Source organism: Melanaphis sacchari, unplaced genomic scaffold (genome assembly GCF_002803265.2).
Source record: "Melanaphis sacchari strain LSU unplaced genomic scaffold, SCAv2.0 Contig109_pilon_pilon, whole genome shotgun sequence".
In the NCBI taxonomy this organism is placed as follows: domain Eukaryota; kingdom Metazoa; phylum Arthropoda; class Insecta; order Hemiptera; family Aphididae; genus Melanaphis; species Melanaphis sacchari.
Genome location: NW_020270419.1, coordinates 161,522 through 175,109, shown reverse-complemented (window position 1 = coordinate 175,109; position 13,588 = coordinate 161,522).

Below are 13,588 nucleotides of genomic sequence, written 5' to 3'. Positions count from 1 at the left end.
TAAAATGAGCTACGTCAGTGGTTTTTTTTATTAAATTGTAAATTACCTATTGAGGATATTTTATACTTTCACAGATATTTTAGTGATATAAAAAGAAACATAATTAATTTAAAAATGTAAAATTATTAACTAAGTATGATTTAGGAGGTTGGCTGTGATAAATGTCTGCATATGGATTTTCTACAGTAAAATTAATCAATTTTATTCTAATCTAATAAATGCCAATCGATCATAACATGTTGGGTTAAAAATTTTATATAGTGAAATGATTGGTGACAGTTGAAGACGATTCCATAATGTACTATTTTATACTTAATGTATCGTTTTTGCAATGTTTTCTACAAAATACTGAGCGAACGTTTGTTCATATTATAATTTATAGGATACCTATGCAATAAGACTCAACCTACTGCTCTTGCTGCTCCGTTGTGTACCTAGGCTATACATATTAATCGTACATTTCATCTATAAACCGATTTGTGTTTATCTTTTTTTTTTTGTCTCTCGAAAATCGTCAGTTATTTTAACATAATTATTCGATAGGTTATGTACGCGTGATCCTATCTTGACGGTTATAGAATAATAATGTACGTGGGCACGAATCGTAGTCGATGAAGAATAACTACACAATACGATACGATCCGCGCCATACCTATTGATGGGTAGGTTCGCATTTTAAAATATACATATAGGTAATACTTTCCATCATCATTGAGAATATTTATTTTTCTGTTTGAGATCGTATCTTTTGCCGGATTTGTAAAATTTAATATTCTGAAATTAGTGGGTAACGAATAATTATATAAATATAATTTTATCCATTTCATCAATAATTATCTTTGAACAAATCGATAGAAAAAAAAACCAAATTGGTTAGTTCCTTAAAAAATATTGTTAAGTTCTTTCTCAACCAAATAGGTAATAGGTATACAATATTTAATAATAAAATATTGTATAATGTATAATATATTGTTTTCGATTGTTTCTACTAGGGTATTAAATCAAAAACGATAATCACATCTCGTATATATCAATTTTAGTTTTGATAATATAAAATACAAGTTTAAATAATACCTAAGTTTTACAGTGAGACAAAGTGAATTAAGTTTTAATTATTTGTAATATTAATAAATTATAATTTACCATAATAGAAGCTTGTTATAAATAAACATCACGTACTATTTATAGGTTTAAGTATGTTAAGTTTTGAAAACAATTTGTTGATCAGAAATCAGAACTTAGAATATTGTTAAGCTGTAATTATGTAATTATATTATTATAGTATTGTCCATGTGATGACGGATTTTTCGAATAAAAAAAAAAAAACTAGAATGTTTTGAAATGGTTTTAATGTTTTTTTTTTTTATTCATTATAATATAACTTTTATTGACGCTCCTACTATTTAGCAAATAAAAATAAAATTATTAAAATGTTCAACAAGTATTTACCAAGCTATTAACATTTAGAAGGCGAATTTATAATACCTGCATTAATACTTTATAGATAATAACCATTAACCATAGAAATGTTTTAAATTGTAATTTTAATAATATAGTTTTATTTTGAGTTCTTAAGTTGCATGTAATATTGGGATATGTTGTAAAAAACGGCGATTAAATATTTATAACTAGTTTTATGATAATGATATATTTATATAAGTGTGTGTGTGTGTGTGTGTGTGTGTGTGTGTGTGTGTGTGTGTGTAATGTATACATTGTAAATATGTATTTTTTTGTTATTGAATAATTAATTCATAATTTATTACCCTTCGTAGTAAAATATAGCACTGTAGTAGTAAATTATTTTGAAGTTATCATATTACAGAAAAGTGTTATTGAATAGGTACACTTTTAAACGTAAAACTTATGAGTGTAGATACAGACTTTTAGATGAAAATGTTATTGGTTACTGTAATTATGTGTATGAATATGACTATTAGATCATATGGGTAGTAAGTTTTAACTATTTGAATGAAGCACTTTAATGGATTTAATATGTTCATGCTAATAAAAACATCACTTCTGCAGTGTTATGAAGTATTTTGTCGTTTGTTCTACACATAAAATAGTTGTACCTATGACTTACGTTAAATATATGTTAGATAAGAAATAAACAGATACTTCGCAATATTTAAAATAAGATAGGTATTAAATGGAATTTTAATGAAATTTTAACATGAATTCCTTATACAAATAGACTTAGTTATAAATCATTAAAATGATAAAGCGGTTGACTAATAAATTGATAAAATATAATAATATTCAATACAAAAATCGAAAACTATATTTTTCTTTTTATTAGATAGCTAGTAATTTTACCTATTTTATTTTATTTTATTTGTAGTAGTAGTAGTAGTAGTAATACAACAATTATTATTCATTTTTGTATTTCATATAAATAAACAAAACATTCATTAAATACTATCCGTCGGTTATTTCTCCTTTATTTTTTCAACACTTCAATGAATATTATTAACATTAACACACATATTATTAATAGTTACACTTAACTTAACACCTATACATTTCATATAATACGATAATAATTGTAAATAAGGTTTTGAATTTGTAATGCAAAACGATTTACTAATAAGTAATGATAATATTTTACAAGAATGCACAGACACTAAATGTAAATTTAAATTTGGTTTTCACGCCTTTGCTATAACATAACATTTTGTAATTTAATTGAATTCATTGTTTTTTACTTATGAGATTACGGAGGCGTATAGTTTGCCTTTCGCCACACTAATACAAAATCAATATCCAAACGCAACGATCAATAATAATAATTCGTTAGTATTATATGCCACGCATAATGTAATGGGCTGTGGCTTTTTATTATTAATCCGAGATTTATATGTCTCTGCACATACCCGCTGGCAAACTTTAATTTTACACTACTGCCGCGCACGAGTATATTTTTAAACATATAGAATATTATACAAGTATTCATGTTAGCAAAGTATTTATATGTATCATGCATGAATTCAATTGCTGTGGAATTTGTAGGGGCAAATGATACTAATTAATTAAACAGTGTATTACTGTTGTATAAACAACCATTCGGTCATTAGCATTCAATAACAAAGTGAACATAGGCCTCGGAAACGCGGAGAAGGAAAGATTTGCCTGGTAGCAATAGTGAAATTAGCGTTTAAATAATAATAATAATATTATACACAACGTAAATGTACAATTAATCGCATTGTAATTTAAATACCAAGTGCAGTCGCTAATAGTGAGTTGACTCGTGTACCTATATATTGCTATATGCAACGCACGTTTTTATATAATACAGAAAAATAATAAATGTTTTAATGTTTTATATATTATATATATTATATTTAGTGGACACGTTATTACAGTATACATATATATTATATATGTATAATATAAGTATGCGCGTGCACCGGACGTTTGTGTATGAGCAAGCGAGATGAATGATGACGATTTCCAAGGTCTTCGAGCAGTACCTAATAATCTGGTTTTTTTTAAATAAAGAGTTAGGTATAGGTATACCCTTACACGACGAATACGGTTCACCGAAAACGGACACTGTAGAGTGTCGTATTAAACATGCAACAAGTGAAACACGCGTGTCTAAATATGTCTATATCATTATTAAACACGATAATGATAATAATAATAACAAACATTTTGTTAGTTATTACTTGTTAAGTACCTACCATAATACTACTATTATAATATATTATATACTTACAAGTATATAACACTCATATTATTATTATAAGGTTCGCATGAGTGTTACGAAGAAAACCGTTTGGTATGCTTAGCAAACAATGTATAATACGCGCGTCTGTGAATCGTTTAGCAGTTTAGCTCGTTGTTTTTATTGATATTTATATAAAATTAAACTTACGTACATAGTACTCACGTAGTTTTTATTATTTGTTTTAGCTGTCGCAAATGCGTGCAGGTTTTTCATTATTGTTTTAACATTTTTACTATGTACATAATATGCTCGTTCAAATCGTTTTCCGTGCGGTGGTCTTCTACTCGTACTTACATAAGAAGTCGAGAAATGCACACTATATTGTAGTTACTTATAATATAATATTATATCATTGCTTATTTTATACCTATTAGAAGATTATAAACGTAGTATGAGGCATCTTCGATGCTCAGTATCAATCATTTGGTAGAAATAAATGGTAAGTATACCCATATTATAATGGCCGTTTAAAAAAAAAAAATACGTATTATTATAAACTCACGATATTGTTTTTCGAAAACACTAGAGTCATTTATTCGTCGACATTAAAGGTATTTAAGTCACGATATTTACCATCGAATATATCACCTCTCCATTACACACGAACCTCGCAGACCGCAATAAAATTATAATAAGACGACAACTAATACAAATCGTTCAATTAACTGGATTATAACCAAAACCTCCTTACTATAATATATCTATATTAATTGACGTGGAAATCCAGTTAAGACAAACCAAATATATTCGTACCACACTCTTAAACAATATAATATCAATGGAATTATTACCGTAGCTACCAATTAAATAACGATAATATTATAAAGTAGTATGGAAACTAATATAGAGTAGGTACTATGATAATATCATATCATATTATACATTTTATTTTGAATGGTGATTTTATTAAACCTATTATTTGTAGAGAAGTCGTGCAGGTATTTATTTATTTTTTCATTCCCAGAGATTAATATAATGTAAATACCATAATTATTAATCATTACAATTTCACTGATTATGTTAAAACAAATGAACGCACCATGATTTGAAAAACGTATGCTTAACGTTCAATATATTACGTATAGTTAATAGTTATACAAAAAAATAAAATAATTAAAATTGTATAATATCTAATGTCCGCGAAGTTGGCCTCTCATATTGTGATATCGGCCCCAAACCAGTACTAAAATATTTTATTTATCGGCCTCAAAATAGTACCAAAAATTGCAATTTATGTGAATCAATTTGCCTATTTTATTTTTTGCAACTCACCGGTTGATATCAATCTAAAAGTGGAACAGGAGCGGGAGTTAAACTCTATGATGATTATATGTATAGTAAATTTAAAATAACTATCATACGATATGATGATGGTTGTACACTTGCATGATATAATTATAAATTTAATTATTTTGAATCATTCGTGATTAAAATAATATATATTATATAGTTTTTACTGACTATGAATCATATGAATATGGTGCTGCTTTAATTTCATTGCCAAACATTTATTTTTGGTAGTAGTGGATCCAGTGGTTATTGTTGTATGACATTTTGTTTGTTAATAGGTACTTTTTAACTTTATAATTGTTGTTACTTGTTTGTTAATATTTTTTTATTTTAATTAATATAATGAAATTATATACACGATGCACACTACTGTATGTGTCTATTATCTAGTAATATATACATATAATAATACAAAATCATAAAATACCAAGAAAAAACAATTGTAAATACCTACCTACCTAAAAAAATAAATAAATTAAACTATGTTTTATTATTTAATTAAACGCTTTCGTTATATTGTGTTTATATATTTTAATTATTGCGAGCTATACAATGTTCTTGTATTATTTAACTGTTAAGCTATCATAGTTTATACTAGTAGCTAATAAAAAAAAAAAAATAAATACTCTTGTAATAAATACCTGAATAATTAGTAATTTTATTAGTAATTTATATGCAAACATAACATCTATAGAAAAAGTGCACAGAGAAATTTAATCTACACCTTTCATAAAATGACATTTTATAGACGCTCACTGAACAGAAAGGTGACTTTTGTTATACAATCAAAACGATATTTTATAATTAAATGTGTTTACTTGGCGTATACCAATTTTGTATGATTCTTGTGACTATTGTTCTTATTAGACATTAAACAGAATACTGTTTACAAAGTTAAGTTTTTTTATGTTCATACCTAATGATTGTATAATTATATATTTAACAATATACCTACACTTTATAAATTTGTTTAAATAATGTATTATACGGTATTTTTATTTTTTTTTAATGATAATTATATTACTATTATGGTAATATATATGGTTAAAATCGTGATAAAAACGATTGATTATAATTAACTTATACCTAAAAAAAAATATATTAAAAATATGAGCACAATGAAAACAAGATGTATTGTATGATATGTTATTGAGCATGCCTACATCGTTACATATCTTAAGATTTGAACGCGAGGAAAATAATATTAGCGCCTTCAGATAATATTTAAATATTTAATCCATGGTAGTATTATGGATTAAATACATATCGTATAAATTATATCTATTTATACTTGATTAAACAAGAAAAAATACGACTATATAAGAAACTAATTTGTAATGAACAATAATATAATTTACGGGACAGCAATGATTTGCTTTACACTGATGATAATATTATAAATTTATAACTACTATTGTAAATTTCGCCACTTAACGTATTTCTTTAAATTAAATCACACATCATAAATATCTATCTATTAAGTATAGATAGTAGAACTAGAACATTATTACAATAAGAAATGATTTTATTTTTTCGACTTGTATTTAAATATTAAAATACAGTTCATCGACCCGCGACGACGACCGTGACGGTATATTACGTACGATGTATATAATTAAATAAATAATATTAAAAGGTTGATTATCTGCAGCAGTATAATGTGTATAATTTCATAGTAACAGTTTAATATCAAATAAAAATATTTTAATATCGATTGATCTAATTATCTTGACGAATAATTTACCGTTTCGTTGAAATCAACAGCGTTGTATTTTTTTATGTATTATAGAAAAGTTATACGTACCATATAAGTTTGTATAATAATTCTGAGTTCCGATATACATATATCTAACTTAACCCACCCGCCGCCGTTGTCGGTTGGATGATAGTCTTACTTTCCTTAGAATGTTTATAAGCATACACACTGTTTTTTTTTTTTTTTTTTTTTTTTTTTTTATTTAGTTGACCCGCGGCTACTAAGGCCATTGGGTTTTTTTAAGTAAGGTTGGTTCGGTAGGTTGTATTTTTTACGATTGATACGGTTGATAGCAAACACGTGTATGTGTGGCAAGGTTTTTAACCACTATGATCCCGAATGGTCACCCATCCGAGAGCTAGTAGCTGTGGCCGTTACTTACTCCCAGTGGCATTCCGCAACTGGAAGCAGCCAACGCGCCACGCCAAGCCACATACACACTGTTTTATTCTGCGTATTATGGTCCCTTTTTGTTCAGGATTGTTCGCACTCGTCGCTCTATCGATGTAGGTATGCTCCCGTCTCGCCGTTTTATACAAGCATTGTCTACACTACAACGGCGCTCATAATAGTATTATACAATATTATTAGGTGCAGCTGTTATATCAAGAAACACGTCGGATGCTGCTGGTTTAAACTAACCAGCTTCGTATACATAGCAGAAACGGTCACGATACTAAAAGCTATTCATTTGATTCAAGAACTCCGTCTACCAAATACGAACTATATTCCCATTTCCCAGACTCTATTTGCGGTATGAATATCATCACAAACATGCACGGTCCTTCAAATATTATCGTACAAGTTCAAAATGATATAAATGTTTACTTACACAGCAACTTAGAAAGTATTTAAAAAAATCTATGACGCATAATCAATCGTGTGTCACTGTTCCCAAATATTATACAAAAGTACCTAACATAATATATTTCATGATAAAATAAAAATTCAATTACAGCTAGTAAGTGAATTGGTACTCGCAATACACAAAATTAAATTAAATAAAACAAGTCAGACGTCTCACAATGAACACGCAGCCTTAGAAAATTTTATGGAAGCTCGAAGTAGTATTATAATCAAGTTATGTACCTATCGGCTACGTCTATATCATGCACGCAGTTTTTTGATGGATAAAAAAGAACCTTCAATGTGTCTTTCGTAGTTCACCCAAAAACAAAGCAAAACACATTATAACTGAAAGCCGCATTTAAATGAAAACCTTAATATAAATTTCAACTTTTCGAAAAAATATCTTCAGCAGTCAATTATCACATTCATTCAATCAAAATAATATATTTTTTAATCGACTCAAAATTCTTCAACAAATCATAACTTATATAATACTTAATTTTAGTACGTGTTTGGACACTCTAGATAATGACATAACCAAGAATTTTGTATGGGGAGGGGGATAAGTTTCACATAAAAATATAAAAGTTATAAATACAATATTTCTTTTATTTACAATTTTTGTAAAATTATGTTTTTAATAAATTATACAACAAGTTATGTAGGTCTAAACATTTTTTTATTTATTATAGCTCCAATTTTCTAACTGCATTCTTCTTGGAGTGTTTTGAGCAAAAGTTTGTATGACATTTGCTTCTTTGATAAGTTCTTTTTCGTTTATATTTGTCATTGCCAAACCATTTAGTCTTTTTTTCATCATTGTGGATCGTAAGTAAGTTTTCATTCTTGATAAGGTAGAAAATGTTCTCTCTGGTGTCGCAGGAGTTACGGAGGTAAGGTTGCAAACAACTGTAACAATAATTTTAAAAAATATCACAATTCAAACTGTACCAAAGAATCAACAGTCCCATTTAAATGCGTAAACTGCAACGAATCTTATTCACCAAACTATAAAAGTTCTATATATTAAAAAAATATTCCAAAAAGATAACCACCGACAACTACAAAGAAAACTCTTGTAACAAACATACCTCCAAATTCAAATGACACAACCAATCCACAAAAAAAATCCAACTATAAAATCATATTCAGGAATAATCAAAACCGATATACCTAATCTTTTAGTAAAAAATACTAACAAAACACTTCAAGACTTCCTAAATGATCACCTACAAAAAACAATATCAGAATTTTTATCAAAAATATAATACAAGCGTTCAAACAATCATTCAAAAAATTTTCTCATTATTAATGAACAAATTGAATCCAAAAGGTCTATCATAGCTAAATTTCGATCACGGCACAAAATCAACATGGCTTATACTATTGAAACGCACTTAAAGAAAACCGATAACTTTAAAATAACTGAATACAAAATGTATTGAAACAATTAAATTAATTAAATGAAAAAATAAAAATAAAAATGCCTAATCTATAACGTGGAATACCGTCTTAATTAATTTGTTGATACCTAATATTTATTTATTTTTTATTATTAATAATTAATCAGTGGTTATAAACTCAACAGTAAACTCTATAAAATTTCTAAAATTCTAATCGAAAATTTCTTATTATTTCAAGTGTTTCGCAAAACATAAGAAATAATAACAATGTAATATAATAACTTAATATAGTACGGATAGTAGTGTAGTAATACTGATGCAGTGTACTATGAACATAGAACTGATTTCAAACTATATAACTACGAATGATGAATGGTAAGACGTAAGAAAGCATAGGATATTGAATGTTCAAATGTACCATGTATATCATTATATACATCGATGTTTTGAATAAAAACCAAAGAAACTTTTTCAAGTATTAATTAACACAAACAGCTGCAAAAAACATATAACGTACAATAAAAAAAAAAATCGTTAATGATGGTAATTTATTTAATTATATTTGTATTTTATGTTAATGTGTTTATTATCGAAGTAACTATTATTCCTGTCAATTAAAAAATGTTTCTATACATTATGTTTTCATAATTGTTATTATACCTACCTAGTAATTTGATGTTTATTATATAATATCATTATTACATATTATTTTCATACCTGTGACAAGATATATTTTTATGTCTGTGTTATCATTTAAACAATAACATTAACAATACTATGATAAATATAATATAACTATTAAAACAGATATTATTAAACATTCTATTATCATAGTTTAATCACTGTCATGAATTAAATATTATAATATTATGTTGGTTTGACGAATTATACAAGAACGAGATTTTTGTCAGATCAACGCGTTCTTTTGTAGACTTATCATGTTTTTTTCTTTTAGTGTTGTGTTCACGAATGCAAATACCTGTAATAAAAACTCGATTTTTAAGTGCTGATACCATCAGTCAATCCACGCGGATGAGGTCACCACGTATACTAGATTCATAAGTATTGCGTAGTTTTGATAGGATGTGGTGTAGGGTTCAATGTATAAATACGTTAATGTATGTACGAAAATAAATAACATGAATTATAATATAATATAATGGTATGTAATATCACACAGAAATAAACATTTATCAATTAATTTAGAGGACGTTATAACTTCTTATAAAAAATTGATATATAGGCAATTTGAATGACAATTTAATAAAAATAAAATTTACCATAAATGTACATATTCAAAGTAACTTCAAGTGGCCTATGCAAGTACTGTAGATATGTATTGTTTCGTAAAAATGATAAATTTACAGACTTGAAAGTATGTGAAAATGCAACATTATAATATTGCATTATAATGCAATTTTTATATAGTGATCAGTTACGGGAAATTTGAAGTCGTCCATTATTGAGATTTTTTTTTTAAAAAAATACCTCATTATACATTATATTATGTATGTATTTATGTATTATGTACGTTTAAAGTATGAAAATAAAATTCATATTTATTTTGTTATGTTTATAATAATAAGTGCTCTGTCGTATCAAATTTCGTGTGTAATTTACTAATACTAGTATCCACTAAAGACAATAACTCACAATTGATATATTTTTTAAATTTTACGTTTATATTATTTTCAAAATTATCTACTCAATTAACTAATATTTTTATTTTTAATTCCACCACATTTATATTCATTGTACTTTATATTAACAAAATAATAAATAACTTTAACATAATGAATAACAAAATAAAAAAAAAACAACCGTGTATAATAATTGAACATAGTTTAGTAGTCAGTAGTTTTTTTCTAAACAATACTCTTAATTCTGAACAAACTACAAATGTACTAACGAAAAAATAGACTTATTTTCTGTCCGGATTTTCATGTTCACCGGATTATCAGAGGTCCGAACTATCGAGGATCTACTATGTATGAAAACATAAAACAAAAGTTAATTTTTATAATCTAGTTTTGATAGTATGTCGCTAAGTGGCTGCAGCCGAGAGGTAATAATATACTGTAATAGTATCAGTACTTAGTATAGTAGGTAAGGTCGTTTAGTAGTATACGTATATGTGCGTGTTTAGTGTGGTATACCTTTGCGATGACCCAATATACGACATTGATGTCGGTTCTACCTATATAGGAAATATTTCTCGTTGTCGTTTGTGCAATTGAACGTCCGTCGTCGGACGCTCTTCTGAGTCTTGATTACCACAGCTGCCCACTAGCTGTTAACGAGTTCATAGGCTCGTTAGGAAGTTTAATTACTCGTTGGCATACTAAACTTATATACATCTCTCGCTAGGTACGTCTATTCATCGTTATTCCACATCGATTCACTCCACTTTGTCTTGTTCAGCTAAATTTAATAACTAAAATCGAATCTCTCATCTAAATAATTGTATCCTGCCACGTTTCTGACACAGAGCTGTGTCTATATACGACTACATAATATATATCGTTATTTAATATTGTGATATACGCGCGTGCTTTTGGTCCACGTATCTTACGTATACAAGGTACAATACGTGTATATGAGTCGAAACGTTGTAGAACAAATTATGGCGTGCACTTTGTTTGCAATTAAAAATTGTCGATTAAATGTAATGCGTGTAGCAATAAAAATTAATAATTAAATCATAAGGAAAAAAATACTTTCAAAGCTGCACTGTGCACAATGCAATTATATAATTATATTTTTACTTATAGTTCATATTATGTTGTTAAATATTTAACAACTTCATAATTATTATTAAATGTCTAGTCATTATACACAAGCACAGAAACGGAATTCTATGGGTATAGTGGCCGATACTAGGTTGTGCCCCTCCTCCCATCAATGCAAAAAAATTTCAGTGTTATTCTTATTCTTGTTCGACCATTATAAAAATGGCTGTAGTGGCGAGCCCATAACTTTATAGTATTGCTCTTCGAACGCTGTTAAAAAATAATATCACCATTGATTAATTATAATAATAATTACGATATTATGTAAAATTAATGAATGGTATTAGGTACTCTTATTAAGTTTAAGTTTATAAACTAAAACATTACGGTTTTTTCAAATTGCATTAATGTAATTTAATAGTTTGAACACTGTTGTTACTTTAATACTAATTTAGATATATAATAAAACAAAACTAACACTTAAAAAATATTTTCATTTTTATATAATAGTTACAAAGTAATATCTATATCATAATATTATATTGAATAGAATAATATAATTTAATTTATTAACATTCAAAATTAAAAAGCTACTTACATTTATTTTTATTAGTTAAACTAAATCAATAAAAAATATTCCTTAATTTTAAAATACCTAGAAATTATTTATGTACTAATTAAATGTTATAGTTTTCGTCGTTTATTGCGTTTTTAAAAACTATAAAAAAATCTCAAAAAATCCATTAAAAAATTATTCTTGTTTTCCTACTTTTTTTTCTCTTCTTTAATTCTCCACTGAGGCTCTTTTTTGTTTCAGACATGACTATCAGTGTTCTTTTATGGATATATATTATATATATTACAATAACTATGCATTTATGCGTGTCTAGTTATATTTATTTTGACCAAATAATTAAAAATAAATTTGATATAAAACAATTATTACACTCAAGATTTTCAGGGAAAATAGTTGTATAAATATTATAAGTATTGGTTGTATTACTAGCTATAGTAAAAAAAAAAAAAAAAAAAAAAAAATGATTTGGCGATTATACGGTACCTACATAGTACCAGAATCTTTATAGTTAAAAAAGGTACTATTTTGTGTATTTTCAATTTTTTCTTTAGTATATCTTAAAAGAAAATATTTTTTATTATAAAAAGTACTATGCATTACCAAATACAATTTTAAGCTGGTAACACTATATGGGCCTTATATATGTAGGCTTCTGGAATGTGTCCTCCTCTTTCTAACTTAATTTAGTTTTTATTATATTGTACGAATTCACATTAAATTTATGATGAATAAATCAATGTTTAATTTTCTTGGACAATTTTAACATAACTGTTTTATATTTTAGTGTTATCTTTGGAGACTATGTTGCTGTTGGAGAATCTTTCAATACCTATAGGAAACGGTTTATATCGATACACTTTAATTAAATAAAAATGTCAATTTGTATACTTCGTTAACTTTAGCGTTCAATCAGATATTTATACTTTATAGGCGGAGGATCATTTAAACATAAATTCAGAAAACGAATCAAGAGTTTATATCTTAGTTGTTTTGTTTAAATCAGACGAATAGTATAGTACTCTAAATTCTAATCAGTGATTGCAATCAGTTATTTCTTAATGAAACTATGATATTTCTGATATTTCCAAATAAAAGACGAATCTTACCTGATAAAATTATTTTTTTAATAAATGATATTGATTGGTGTTACCTAAGCACCAGTTCAATTATTTTAGATCGTAAACTTATAATAAATGTTCATTTTATAATAATATTATATTAATTTAACGAATATATACATGAGGTAAA